At 32.9% G+C, this 15,666-nt stretch overlaps 1 long non-coding RNA gene across 1 annotated transcript; it reads right to left on the reverse strand.

The window, feature by feature from the left end:
* Positions 1-3,132: 3,132 nt before the first annotated feature.
* On the reverse strand, positions 3,133-15,463 carry LOC128983007 (uncharacterized). Its single transcript, XR_008489777.1, has 3 exons — positions 15,325-15,463; positions 5,846-5,963; positions 3,133-3,314 (listed from the first exon to the last, which is right to left on the reverse strand). It is a non-coding gene; the product is annotated as an uncharacterized LOC128983007 (long non-coding RNA).
* Positions 15,464-15,666: the final 203 nt, after the last annotated feature.

A 15,666-nucleotide genomic window follows, 5' to 3' on the forward strand; every position in this document is an offset into this window, starting at 1 on the left:
GAAAAAGAGCCCAGCCCTTCTCGTAAAAAAAACTTGTTTAAGTCGTTTAAAAAGGAACCTATCTTGTAGGAATTCTTTATTGAAACGATTTAGAGATAAAAAAGACTTTTAAGAAAATGGAAAAGCAAAAAGCGACAGGTTTGAGGGACTATGGACCACTGTGCCAAAAGATTGATATAGAAGATGCAGAAATGGAAGAAGAAAAGGCAAACCTGGATGAAAGTTACCGATAACAAAAACTGATATTTCAATGTTAGGTCTTAAAAATATTATAAAAGATTTTGATCCAACAAGTCAATGGAGATTATCAGTAGGCCTGAGTTAACTACAGTAACTTATACAATAATTAAATAAGTTACATGTTAGGCAGGCTTTATTTTATTTAGGCTATTTTATCTATTTCAACAGCTAACATTTACATCAAAGCAAGATGGTTTACGTTTACACAAGTATGAACAAGATAGTTACCATTATACATAAGTTGGGCCTAATATAGACTTAATACATAGGCTTTAGGCCTATACTTAATTAATGATGTAAATATAATTTAATTTTGTCAGAAATGGTATAACTTATCGATATAGTTAGGCCTACCTATAAGTACTTACTTAAGTAAGTACCTTTTTGACCCTAGATCTGGCGTTGGTCCATTTTTGGACCTCAATTTTTCAACTGTGAACTGGCATGGCATGGTCCCTAAAAGGACCAATGCAACATGTGCGCGAAAATGACAAATTGTAGCCATAAAACAGGTTTAAAACGCTACAAAACGTATACCATTAAAAAGATGAGATTCTGAGGATTCATTTTCATGCATAAAACATTATTGAGTGAGTATTATGTAGCGAGAAACGGTAGTTTGAAAAACTAGAGAGTTCAAAATAGATTTTGGCGGTGGAAAGTTTTGGTCACCTGACTACAAAAACAGCTGTTTTTGGTGATTGTCAATTAAATTGTATACAATATTAGTACATATTCTGAAACTACAATAAATTCCCTACAATTCCCTGTGAATCTATAAGGTTGATTGTAAAAATTTTATTTGTTTATGAAAATGTTCATAAATATTATGTTTTTGTAAAAAAATCTTCAAAACTTTACATTCCGACGTAAATTTTTCTGACATTTTAGAATTTAACTAAATATAACTATATATTTTCAGAAAGATCTTTTTATTACCTATTGTACAGTATCATTACATTTTTTGTTGATGCATTCGCTATTATTTCCAACGTGACAAAAAGAAATTTGGTAGTTTTTCAAAAAAGAAAATATGTATGAAGAATTTATTTTTTTATAATTTTATTTTTATGAGCATTTAAAAAACATTGATATTCCTACGTAGGGAATCATATTTCACACAAACTTTACATTTAGATAAAATGTGTAAACAAATTATTTTGTGGTTTTCTTGTGGGTTGCTTTTGAAATTTCTAATTTGCATAATCAAAAAATTTGCAAACCTTTTGCTACTACGCCTAAACGCATTGCTAGGAAAAGAATATTTTTATATTATTATATTCTAAATTCATCACTGAAATAGAATATATATATATGTGTGTACTTATATTCACAAATAAATGTTCTGTGGCAAAATATATGATACCACTACAAAAGCGCCAAAATATACCCGCCACTGGTGAATAAAATGACCGCCAGATCTAGGGTTAAGATTTACTTGAAAACAACTGGGTAGGTAGTTCAAGTTATTGGATTGAATAAATTAACTCTAGAGCTGATCAACATAGTGAACAAGCAGTTCACTCAGAAATTTTAAACTGTAAACAATATTATTTTAAATAAGTGTTTAAATGTATTCCGTGATTTGTTGATAAACCACCTGGATTTATTATCTATCACCTCTTTTTTCTTATGACTTATGTATCTCGTTAAGTGTTGATTTTAGGAACACGATGTAATGGACATTATTGTTGGAAATTTAATCCTCTTCATTTTTGTATCAGTACATTTTACCGCTAGAGGGCACCGTTTTTGAGATATTTACAGAAAACCGAAAAATTGTGCATTTACACCCCCCTCCCCCCCATAGCTCACACCCCATCGGTCAGAACTTTTAGTATGTTGTTCAGAAGGGTATCCCCCACAACTGTGCAAAAATCTGGGACTACACCATTTTTTCCCACTGAGGGACATATTTTGAGCTTTGTTGACTGGGCTATTACAGGAGGAAAGGTACGGTATGGTACGATGCAAATGCAATGCAAGCTATAACTTATTCGATAACAACAAACTAAAACTATCGAGCACCAACTAACCACATCGAAAGACTAGCTTAGCTATCGATCGTATGAACAATGACGTCATCATACCTGCTCTGCTCTGTATGATATTTCGCTCACTAACTCATATACATACCAAAACCTTTCTTTGGAGACCTCTACCATAGATAAAACATACTCCTCTACCAAGTTTCTACGTCCAGCCGTTCTCTCAAATTCCCAGATAGCACAGACATATTCATAAGATATCTGTTAAACATCTAAATTTGTTAGTCAATATATCGTATAGATATCGTAATATAAACCTTTGATATCTTATAAACCTCTTATTTACATTCAGATTTCCGATTTTCAGATATCTAAGAAATGTTCAGGCCAGATGTTCTATAAACATATAAATATCGATATCTGTTGGATGTTTAGGATTAAACGTTTATAAAATATCTATAAATTTGATAGTTTGAAGGAAATAGATATCTATTAAACCTCTTATTTACATTCAATTGACTAATTTTGTCATTTAAGAAATGTTCAGGCCAGATGTTCTATTAACATATAAATATCGATATCTAATAGATGTTTAGGCCTAAACGTTTAGGGGGTATTTATATATGTCAAATTGTTTACACAATTTGGAGTTTTACTGAAACAATTATTATTACTTTGTAACTAATAACTAATAGTACCTTAACACAACTTCTTAGCACTGACAATTAAAGTTTATATTATTTGAGTTGACATTTAAGATTTAAATATATATAATTGTACGTACATTGCAATTTGGGTTTAAAGGTAAAAATAAAACGGAAGGTTTAAAATTCTGCACTGCATTAAATAATCTGTATTATTAAAAGTCAATTCAAAAAATGTTTGATAAATTAAAGTCCAACAAGAAAATTGCATTACAATTCAAACAATTTATTAAAACAAATTTAAAATATACAATCTTCAACAGTCTACACAAACTCGTTGTTTCTCTCTTCTAGTATCGAAGAATTAAATGATTCTTCAGCCTCGCTATCGGGTCCCTCACTATCAGGTTCCACTGTCGTGTCGCTATCATCAGGTAACGGTCTGAAATAAAAATAGAGAAGAATTAAGTTAAACTAACAAACAACAACCCATGAATCAACCACTTAACGGAGGCTTATCCCTAAGAGGGAAGGAGAAAAGAGCACTTTCGACCAACTGTAAGGTTCAAAGAGTGAGCTGGATACAAAATTTTACACTCATAATATTCACTAATTTCCACAGCACTTGACACATATTATATTTTTTAAAGCTTTTTTGATCCCGAGATGTCACAATTATTCCACTTAACCCATTGGCCTACTTCGACCAATCGTTCTTGTCCAGCTGCCTGGATGCTACAGAATACTTCTCCTTCTTGTCACGCGTCAGTGCTAGTTTCGGCTTTTCCAATAGGTAGCAGCACGAACTGGGTCACTTTATGTTAATCTAAATCAAGCTATAATTCCTATCTCCTGGTTGCACAATTATTTCAGGATTGGTTTGCCAACAGTGTCATTTGGAGTCTTGATTGACTATAATGAAGGTATAATAATCAAAAAAATAGTTATGTTCATAAAATAAAATTATAAATGCATCAAATTCAATTTTATAATGTTTTAATTATACCTAAAATTAAACTGTCACAACATAACAAAACTAACCAAACATGCTGATAATGAAAAAATCGAATGAAGGTTTAATCGAAAAAAATAGCTATGTTCATAAAATAAAACTATAAATGGCTTACATTTTATTTTATTATTGTTTTATTATAAAATTAAACTGTCATAACCTAACCAAACCAACCAAACTTGCTGATAATGAAAAAGATTTAGACAAAAAGTAAGTGCAACCAGCAGGATACGAACCCAGAACCTTTAGATTACCTGCCCGGCACGCTATCACTAGACCACCGAGGCCGATGTCGTCCCATTGTATCATTTCGGGAATGGTGTTCCCACAGCCAATCAGAAGCCTCCAAATGACACTGTTGGCCAAACTAATCCTGAAATAAAAATACAGCCTCCTGGTTTAACCCATAGATCGCCAGTTACACCAGCCTCACCCGGAGGGTTAACTCAAACCTAGTTTTAACTGAGATATTATTTTGGGGAAAGTGAATCTAGAGTTTAAACCATGATCAGAGTTAAACTTGATTTGGGGAAAGCGGCCCTTAGCAAAATAAAGTGATCCATTACCAAACCATTATAGTTAGCCTAAGTTATAGTATTTTGAATAAAAGAATAAAGAACAAAAAATATAATTTCCATTTAAATTAAAAAAAACATTTAGTCAACACTCTCAAACCTCACTAATACAAAACCATTGACTACAAATATTGGGTTTTATATAAATTAATTTTGTTATGAAACACAACCAAAACGAGCTTCAAAATGTACAATAGGATGAAAAGATTAGGCCTAAATGCGTGTGGTTTAAAGTCAATGCAAGAATCATTGATTATGCAATTATGTACACTGTGATCTTAACAACCAAGGTTATGGAATAAAGCTTAGAATATCAATTTACGGCCACACCGAATTCAATCTAAGTCAGTGGTTCATGTGGACTGAAATGGATCTAGCGCAACACATTATGAAGTAGGCAAATGTCCTTTATTCAGTCGAAAGCGGCTGCTTTCTGAAAATAAAAGCAACTTAAGTGGAATACACTTCCAGGGTTAACCCTCGAGGAGCGCTTCACCAGTAAAACGAAACGGGAGCGGGCGCATGCGGAGTTTTATTCTGCAACACTAAATAGCATAAATTTTACCCATTTTACTTGTTATAACGAAATATTATATGTTAGTATTGAATAACCTAATCAGAAACCTAACTTCTTTGTTAATAACATTATTTATTTAACTTAATATAAGTAATATTTCAAATTAACATATTGAGCAATTTTCTAGTATAAAGGTATGTTATGAGAGAGGGCGCTTGAGGAGTTTTGTTCCGCAATACGGTAATGCAATTATACATATACATGCAAACAAAATATATTTGATAATAATTATAAATTAAATAATACATTTAAACAAGTTTATAATGTTGTATGTATAAAATATACACACAGTTTGACAAGAGTGCATGAGGAAATAAACTCTGCGCTAAGGACTTACGCGATAGGGCGCACGCGGAGTAAACCTCCGCAAACTGACACCACGTCACTGAATTGCAGCTGACAACAAAATGAGGTGGAATTCGGGGGTAAAAATTGCTTAGGAGCATTCCCAGGATGTGGTGCGTGAAGTGTAGAGCTGGACACGACTGCCGACACCCATTATGTATATTTATATTAATGAACACTACAAGTGCGGAGGAAAACTCCACAAGTGCCCACTCGAGGGTTAAGTAAGTTAATGGGGGAAAATAGCTTACATAAATTTGTCAATTTATGGCAGTTAAATAAATAATTATTTGGTAAGAGTGTATGCCAGGCCCAAGTTTATTACGTGTTAGGCCAACCCGATAGTGAAACATTTATGTCCAGGGGGGGGGGGCACCCCCTGGCTGCATCCGCCACTGTAAGTCAATGGGTTAATTTGAGACCTAAGTTAGGTTTACACTAGTATTGAAAAGTTCTACACTTACAGAACTTGTCGTTTCTCTCTTCTTGTATCAAAGAATTAAATAATTCTTCAGCCTTGCTATCGTGTCCTTCACTATCAACAGGTTCCACTGTCCGGTCACTATATCTTCAGGTAACGGTCTGAAATAAAAAAACTCTAATTAAAAATTGTCTTTGCATTGCTTGTCAACTTGATCAATTTTACTAAATCAGGCCATGATTCAGGCCTATTGACGATGCGAATGACTAGGTACTTTAAATTTCCTCATCTTTGAGGGTATTTTTTTAGGTGAACAGTTAATGTGTGAGAGTATAGGTTAGTATTAACTTATTAATGAGCTGTGAGGTGTAGTCATTACAAATTACAAAGTAACTTAGTGCAAACTTTTCTGAGTCATTAACCTACCGTAGCCCAATGACTGTTGGAAATGTTATTTTTTTAAACAGCTAAGCGAGACTTCTAAAGGGGACGCGCCAAGGTCCGCGGCCAACAAGGTCTACGACCACCAACCTGACCTACGATTGGTGGTGCGAAATGTCCGAGCTAAACCAGTTCCGTGACGGGTGAAGGGGATGTAGTCGTGTTTGCTGCCGGTAGACCTTGTTGCCAGTGGCCAACGCATCTGTTAGGCTGGTGCGGTCAGGACAAAGTCTCCTTTACATAACTAATATGCATTTGTTTATTGATACTATCATTATTATAGTATTTAAATGGGATAAGAGTAAGACTTATACAAAAGTAACCCGTGCTATATATTTGTATAGCATTTTTGCCACTAAGATAAATAAATCTGGTTTCTACTTATTTTCTTAAAATAAAAAAAATCCTTTTGTATTTTTTGAATGTTAATTACCCTTTTCGAAACCCTCCTATAGTAGGTGAATAATTTACTTTAAACTTTGTAATGTTAAATAAATATTTTAAAATCAGAACGATAATTAAAACTTTTGGCCAGAAGATATCATAATAAGTTTTATTTTTAAAAAGGCAACTTAAATTTTTAGGGAATGCTATTATTGTATTAATTGTAATAATAGATGAGTGATCGAAGTGAACGAATCTTCTTACTACACTTATATTAACAATTGAGTTATTTGATTTTACAAAAGGAAATCAATGTAAAAGTAAAGCTTGTTATACATAGCCGGCACTTATTGTATATGTATGGCTGAGTACCATACGAAACAACGCCTGCAAAAACTAGTATACCTTTTGCAAACTCCGCCGTATTGTGGGATGATAGGAACGCCCTTTCCATTCATTTATTCAATGGATTGTTAATCTTTGTTGCTTTTAATAATATTTTATTTATGCGCTGCTATGTTGTAGTTTTGTCATTTTTTTTTCAAAATGACATCATATTTTCAATTATTGTATGGTACTAGAGAACCCGTTAGGCTCAATGAGCCGCATAGTATGAAACATAATGCCAAGAAAAACATTAAGCTTAAATTTGAATAGTTTTAGTTACATCTTACAGTTGTTTAAAAACTTATTAGAAACTAATTTTAAATATCTCTATTTGCGTGGTCAAGGCTCACTTACATTACCGGTATTTCTGCTCTCAGTTTTAACTGATGACTTCTAATGAATGCTAAACGATCTGCTTCAATTCGAGGTAACATGCTGCAACAAAGTGTTTCCAGGATCGAGAACTTAAGAAAACCTTATATGCCTTACTTATAACCTGTGTTAAGTAATTTAAGTAGAGTCATTTTATTTCTTTGATTTGAGACATACACCAAAATACTCAAACGAATTTTCTCCGTAGAGAATCCTGAAAAATGGGGTGATATCAATCATTTCATGTGCTACATGTTTCAACACAGAATACAGTACCTAATACAAAAAAATCACACTTATTTTAATAAGGAAATAAATTGAAAGAATAACAAACAAATAAGTACAGCTAAGGTATTTTTAACATTAGGTATATGGAAAGTTCGCTTTAGAAATGAATTACGACCTTAAAGGGCAATTTACGAAATAATGGATAGTTTGGATAGTAATGGAAGTTTGACAGTTTAACAGTTTGCTACAAACACTTGGTTGAAATGAAACATTTACTACAAGTGTACATGTTGCTCGAAATCGAGCAATTTCGATGAAGTAAAGTACGGTAGTTGTTTAAAAACAAATAACTTATTTAAAACCTAATAAAAGTCATAATTTCCGATGAGTTTAAAAGACTCAACTTATAGATCACGTACCTAACAGTTCCATATAATCAACATTTCTTGTAAATATTTTATCATTTTTTAAAAGCTGATCTAGTTTTTTAGATGTATTCTACAAATATTTCCCACTTATAGCCGCATTAGGTTGTCCATGTTGATCTTCGTCAATGATAATGTAGTCTGCATGGTACTACCCATTGTTGCCAGTACGTTAAAAAAGTCTGTATTTTTTTGTACAACGATAAAATTTTGTTTACATTACCGGTACTTAAGAACTGCCTGATTTTCTGCATAACCTCTCTATCAAAATTGTATTTGCTTCAATTGGCAATAATTTGGCTAGTTACTGTTATAACGTTTGTTATAAAATTGAGTACACGTATATTCAATTATATACGTCTATACTCAATGGATAAATTTACCTGAAAAAATGCAGAATTTAAAGGCCTAATATTGTTCAGATGGTTTTTTTGTTTCCCTTAAATGTGAATAATGCAAATCCTTCAATGAAAGTTTTATTAAAGCTTTTGGATGTAGTCATATTATTTTAAAATCTCTCGACTTTTAATAAAACATATATTTAATGTCCTTGCCGTAACAGTTTAATTCAGCCTTAGAGTGTTTTCCTTTGCCAATAATCATAAAGTTAAGTCCGTGTTTCCTAGTAACACTTCGACTAACATCCTTGTTCATTTTTTGTGGGAATACTCATACTGTAGGTGTTCTTCATTATATAGGAGGTAAAATATATCAAATTGCCAAGGCTTTCTCGATTATTTAAATTGTAAATTAAAGTAGTACCATAGATAAAACATACGAAGTCGTGTTTTGTTTACAATTTGTTTCCCGTTATTACAGCCATTTAAAACCTCGTTTAACCAAATAATACGATCTAATCATAAACAATAACTTGTCCCCTAGTTATATAACCAAACAGTAAAGCAGAAATCAAGAAATTAACCCTAAAATAATTGAAACAAAGTTTCATCGACACTGCGCCTTTGTGTCACGTACATGAACTAGACACGAAAAACGTGCTTCAAAATTTACAATGGGATGAGAAGTCTGTAGTACCATAGACTAACCAACACAAGTAAGGGAGTATGTTTTATCTATGGTAGTACATTTATTTCATAAATGAACGAAAGATAAATAACAGCAATTAAATTATACAGCTGATCAAAATGTAAACAATTATGTTCTTCATAAGGAAAACATGGGAACCTTTAAAGCCACTGGGGCAGAGCTTAAGGAACTTTTTCATAAATGTAAGGCCAGTTTGCAAATCTACTCGACACGCTCTTTCCAATGAGACGTCAATGGATAAAATCGGTTAAGAAATGGCGGAGGAGTTCAACCGACAAAGTTTCATGTAGCGTATTAATTATAAAGATTTGAATTTGGGTTGGTGCAAATATTACAATAGAAAAAAGGGAGAGAGCCTGGATGAATTGATATACTAAAAAGAAAACAGCAACAGGGACACTATAACAGTATATCTTCTATAATAACTTATTTAATACGCAAGCAGGTTTTTTGTGACAATTACTCCTCCGAAACTACTGAACCGATTGGCATGTTTTTGGTATCATTGGAAAGAGCTTAACGTGAAGTTGTGCAGGAAACTTTCTGCTTAGGGAAATAATTAGAGAGCGAGGCCCAGAGGTCCTTGTAAGTTTCGTATTTCTCCATAAGATTAACATGGGAAACAAACACTGTTATGAAATTTCAACCACTGTTGGCAGAAACTAGAAGTGAGAAGAATAACATATGTTAATTGTAAACAGTCAATACGATTGCTAAGAAACTATTGATTTCCCATAGGGAAATTTGCTAAAAAACCAAGTGTTGCACGTGGTAGGGACTTAAACGTGAAATCTGTCCATAAAGCACATTTGTCTGATATAAGGTTTTTGCGTAAAAATTAAGCTCTTAATTAGGACATTGAACTATGATAATTATTATAATTCATTTTTATTTTATCTATATCTATCCACCACCGTCAATGCGTCGATGATATTATTTAGCTACAACTGCAGCGACCCTTGTCGCGGCTGTAGCTACCTGCCGCCGAGAGAAAGCTCGCACCCCAACACAACAGTCTTTGTTTGGGTTTCAAGGAACGTAAACTCTTTGTTCTCTTGCTCGCAAAACTGGACCCTCTGGTCATCGAACCGCCGCGCCGCTCCGCTTCTGCGGTGTTATGCAGCCCACGAGGCTTTGCACCCCCTGTGGCCACACCGTGTTTTGTAGTAGTTGTTTGGTGTTTGAGGGCATTTGTCTCTCAACAGTTATTCTCTATTAATGGAGATGGTACTCAAGAGTACCGATAACGTGCCCGGCATGTCATTCCATTGTGGACCGAATAATTAGGGGTTGTTATTTAAATTAAATGAATTGTTGTTTTTACATATTTTATTTTACCCAATCTGGCTGCTTCCATAATTTATGTTATTTCAATTATACATACACTCACTCACATTTACGTACGGAAAACACTTTAATCTGTCATATTATTCGTTATTATAATATGTCGTATTATTATTATATTAAGAATCTACACGCTGAAGAAACACTCAGATGAATGCGTCCTAAAAATAGCCTACTATTATGGAGGGCCCACCACGAAAAGCAGTTTTCTTTTAATTAAAAAAAGTTTGCTTATTGACACTGGGGACATTGGGTCACTTATTCTTGCCCCATAAGGAAGCCAATGGGCCCCATTTTTAGGTAAATCTTCTTCTAATTAAATAACAAATACTCATCATTCTATTTTCACTCACAATTTAATAACTCTTTATAGGTGTATTTAATCTTTTAACCGTGATTGAAGGGGCATACTGTAAGACATGATAAGTGGGCCTACAACGTATGAAATCACTTTATAATGCAATGTAATCATTTTCGAATTAAATAATGCCAGAGAGGAGATAGGATTATCAAAAAACTAGCTGAAGCCGGCAGACGTTGTCTTGCCTTTGGTTATTTATATAATTTAAGTATCGAGTAATAAAAACCCAAACTAATTCCAGAAATATTACAAAAATGTGTACGTTATCTTATATATTAAAACGTAACAGGTTTTTTTATTTCAACCACGATTCTGAATCAACCACTTGACGGATTTTCATCATTTTTGCGTTGAAAGAAAGATAATTTTGGGAACTAGGGAATGTCGAAGCCACAATTTTAGTTTAGGGTTTCAGTTTTTTTTAGTTAAGTTTAAAATTTTAAAAAGTCCAGCAGCCGACGCTAACTCTAGGTTTTGGTATAATACAATTTGCTTAACGTAACAGCTGTAAACAATCAGCGTTTTCGACACAAATTCAGCATTTGGATGAAAATGAAATGACATACGTAGGGTTGACTTTCTATACTATGTGCAATGCTTTAATAATTGATACGTTTATTTATTCGGTTAGAGGACGAGAGATAATTTAAATATACAAAGTAAAATTAAAATAATAGATGTTCTAATTTATTTTTTCAACAGTCTATAAAATCTTTAGTTTGTTTTAGTGCAATATAATTTGTTACAACTAACAGCTGGTTGAATATACAAATATTCTAAGAACCATGAGGTTAGTTTATTTACTCTGTGATTTTGTCATTGATTATAGAAATTAAGTAAGATTCTTTAACCATTGCTTTATACGAATCGAAGCTCACGAGACTTCAAAAGAGAGCTTATGAAAATTGTTTTACCACCCGAATTTTTGAGGACAGGTTGGGAAAGTAACAGCAACCAGAAGTTTTAATTAATCTTGGTAGCTTTTTCTTTACATTAAACTTTGAACTGCTTAAACTATGCTTGAATTAGGAATAGACATATTGATATAACTATATACAATTTTAATGGACTGCTCGATTCCCGTAAGTAGGATGGGCCAACAGCTCGTTTTAAAATAAAACTATTTATTCCCGAATCATACCATTAATTAATTTACATAGCATGTTTTAAATTATACTTCATCCATATATTTTGTTAGAAAAACAAATCTATGTAAAAGTCATAAAATTTAAAATTCCTGCCGGACCGATTTTGTTACTTAATCGTTGGAAAGCCTAATTCGTGTAGATTTGCAAATAGTTATGAAAGTGTGATTTTATTACTTTTTGAGGGGAAAAAATGAAAATAAACAATAATACATTTAAAACGCCTTTTTCTAAGTTTATATTTGTAGCCAACTTTAGACTGTCTTTCTTTATTGAGTATTTTCAGGAAATACATGATAGTAATTTGTAGGAAATTTTATTCTCTATCAAGAATATCACCGTCCACTTTGGTCGATTTCCTCACCATTTAAAAGTTACTCTATTTTCAAAAACGTTAAGCAACCTCCCAATTTATAGTGATGAGAAAATACTGAATGAAAGATGTTGTTGTTAAATTTTGTACAATTAAATCTACAGTTCTACTGAACCGATTTTATTAATTAATAGGTCATTGGTAAGCCTAATTTGTGTAGATTTGCAAATAATTATGAAAGTTAGATTTTTTAAAGATTGACTAGATGAAACCCGTCAAAGTCGACAGTTACTGTTGAGGTTGCAAGCAAGATCGTTTGACTATAAATCGATGATAAATAACTCTATTTTTTGAACAATTTGTGTTGTTCGTGATTTAGCTGTGTCCTTTAGGTACGTCCGATCTTAATAATCAATAAATCAAATGGAAGCTGGTATTTCACTGATGGTTCTTAGGTCAAAACAAATAGAATAACGTAATTTGAATTGAGTAAAAATATCACAAACTAAATTCCACATCCAAGATATAATCAAATTTATGTTTTCTGATTGAGCGATACAGTATCTTGAAGTTAACTGATTAAAACAGTGCTTTAGGTACGATTATTAAGATCGGAATCTTAATAATTAATAGCTCAAATGAAAGCTGGTATTTCACTAAAGGTTTTTAGACCAAAACATATAGGGTAATTTAGTTAGAGCTGCTGAAATACATCTTTAATTGAAGTAAAAAAAAATAAATTTTTTCGTTGGGTTATACATTAGAAAAAATAATGATTATGTTTGATCACAAATATTTGCTTGCATAACTTTATTTTAAGACCAAAATGAAGAAAATGGGATGGGCAGAAGAGCCAAACGAACTTAAAAAAAAACTAATTTAACTCCCATAAGAAATGTACAGGGACACATTTTGTGCATAACTCGAAATATACGTAAATAAAAATGAATGCCGATTCTTGATTGCAAATCTGTAGTGCGTCCATACCTTTAGTTTGAGGCCAAAATTATGAAAATCGGTCGAGTAGAAGAGCTAACCCGACTCGGAAAAGAAAACCCAAATATTATTACAGATGGCCATAGGTGGTTTATCAGTATGAATAATCTAATCATACGAAACCTTTTGTGTTAATAATTAAACGGCTAATTGTTATTTGATTGATTTGTCTTTAATTAAATGTTGTCGTTAACAATTTGCATTTGTGTTTAAAGTGAATTATCATTCTAATGTTATGTGCTTAATCTGTACCATTAATATTAGTAAGTAAAGTGGTGTATGGATTTCCAAACCATTAATAATCATGGAATAGATAAAATTGAATAATTATTTTTCGTAGCCAAGCAAGTGTACGGTAATTTGTACAGTTACTACTTTACAGAAAACGGTCTCATTAGTCAGCCCGCAATACAGCAGTGTTTTGGTAAAGTATCCTACATTTTGCAGGCGAAGTTACGAGTGAAGTAGTCTCCAGTTGTCCGCCGCACCGTTTGGTTAGGTCGGCCAAACCAAACTGTGCGACTCAGAGGCAAGTGGGAGGGATTGTTGGTCTCATGCTCCGCCGGCCGCAGACCTTGCGGAAACTAGCGCGGGGGAGATTGACCGCGGTGGACCTAGGTATGACTCCCTTCTAAACCTTGTATAGGTTGGTGTAGGTGATATGACTAGGCTAACTTAAACGTTGCTGGGAGTGATGATGTTTTTCATTTCATTTCATGATGTTGAAATGAAACCCTTGATTAAAATGCACATGCACATCAAATGCAATAAGTTTAACTTAAGTTAGGCATCGTGAAAACAAAAAGAATATATAACTTACAACTTAGTACAAAAAAGGGTACCGGTAACTGAGGCTAAGTACAAATTTTTAAGTTACAAATTATAGGCGGTTTACTATTATAGGCCTAGGTACTTTCCTGTTAAAGGGAACATTTATTATTATCGATGATTTTTTTCGTGTTTTACTACACGATCCGTATTCCTTCTGTTATCTTCAAACACATTTAAATTACAAATTAAGGACTAAGGTAACTTTGTTTTTGAAAAAATAATCGCCTATATTGGATTAGGAAATGAAACTAGCCTATTCTAAACTAACTTAAGATAACCAACCAAACTGGCTATAGGCTACGTTAGCGTTTAAAAATTCTGTTTGATGACAGAAAAGGCATGGGAAATAGGCTATCAAACGGAATTTCAAAATGTCATTAGCAAGTTTGGTTGGTTAGGTTAACTTGTAGTTTATAATAGTTTCATTTTAATAGGCCTAACTTATATATTCAAAAAGAAATCATTGATAATAATGAATATTCCCTTTAACAGTAAAGTACCCAATCTTGTTTTAAATCAAACTAAGTTAAGTTAGCTCAAAAAAAACAATGTTAAAAGTTAAGTTATCTTATTAGGTTAAGTTTGGCCTACTTAGTCTTGGCCTACCTAACTTATTGTAGCCTTACCTAAGAAACTAAGTGAAGCATAATCAAGATAGGTTATGATAGGTTACTTCCAGGTGTAATGTAGTATGCGTGGAATAGTTTTCCTCAATCTAACATTAAAGTGAATTTTTCATAAGCAAACTTCGGCCTACATAAATATAGGCTATAACATACTTAGCCCTATCAGATGCAGTTTCATAAGTGACCCGCAGAACAATCGAATGGATATATCGATTCATAGATTTTATTTGGTTAGTTAACTTAAGTTAAGCTAGGTTAACCCAAACTTATACCTACCTAATTCAATGAAATATTCGATAAGTAAGTTAAGTTATATTATGACTTTTTGTTGCTAAATAACTTAAGTTTATCACTTTAACTTAGTTAGGTATTACTTGTTACAAACATGGCTTTGTTTCATATTTATTTAGCCTGACTTAACCTAAACCAATCAAATATATTAACAGATATAATATTAAAACCCAGCTACATTACATTAACTTGGATGTTAAGCTTAATTTGATTTGTATCTGCCAGCCTATAAACTGGACCTTAGCCTGAGTAAGTTAGTTCATGGAATTTAACTTCCTAAAACGATGTTTAAACTACTTTTAATTCTGTAATATTTCAATAACTGACTTACCTCATCAGTATCTTACAGACAATTTTCCACTTCCTATAGGCTACACAAGAAACAACACTCAGACCGACTGAAAGTGAGAACTGATTCTGACTGAAATGATAACTTCAGATTTCAGAACTTCTTACGTAAATTAGGTAAACAATACGAAAACCGAACACCGGCTTCAGTCAGATCAATCAGAAAGAAAATGGCGAATGGCGAATGGCGGCATCTTCTCTCCTTCTCCACTCCAGTCCTCTCTACCCAGCAGTCCCAGAACTCACCGGTTCAAAGCGCGATGCATTATGGGATTGGGGTGTATATTAATAGACATCTTAAAAATATTCTAAGTCAATATTCTAT

The sequence above is a fragment of the Macrosteles quadrilineatus genome, unplaced genomic scaffold (assembly GCF_028750875.1).
Source record: "Macrosteles quadrilineatus isolate MER2022 unplaced genomic scaffold, UCM_ALF_1.0 Scaffold_1__1_contigs__length_201487025, whole genome shotgun sequence".
Classification (NCBI taxonomy): Eukaryota; Metazoa; Arthropoda; class Insecta; order Hemiptera; family Cicadellidae; genus Macrosteles; species Macrosteles quadrilineatus.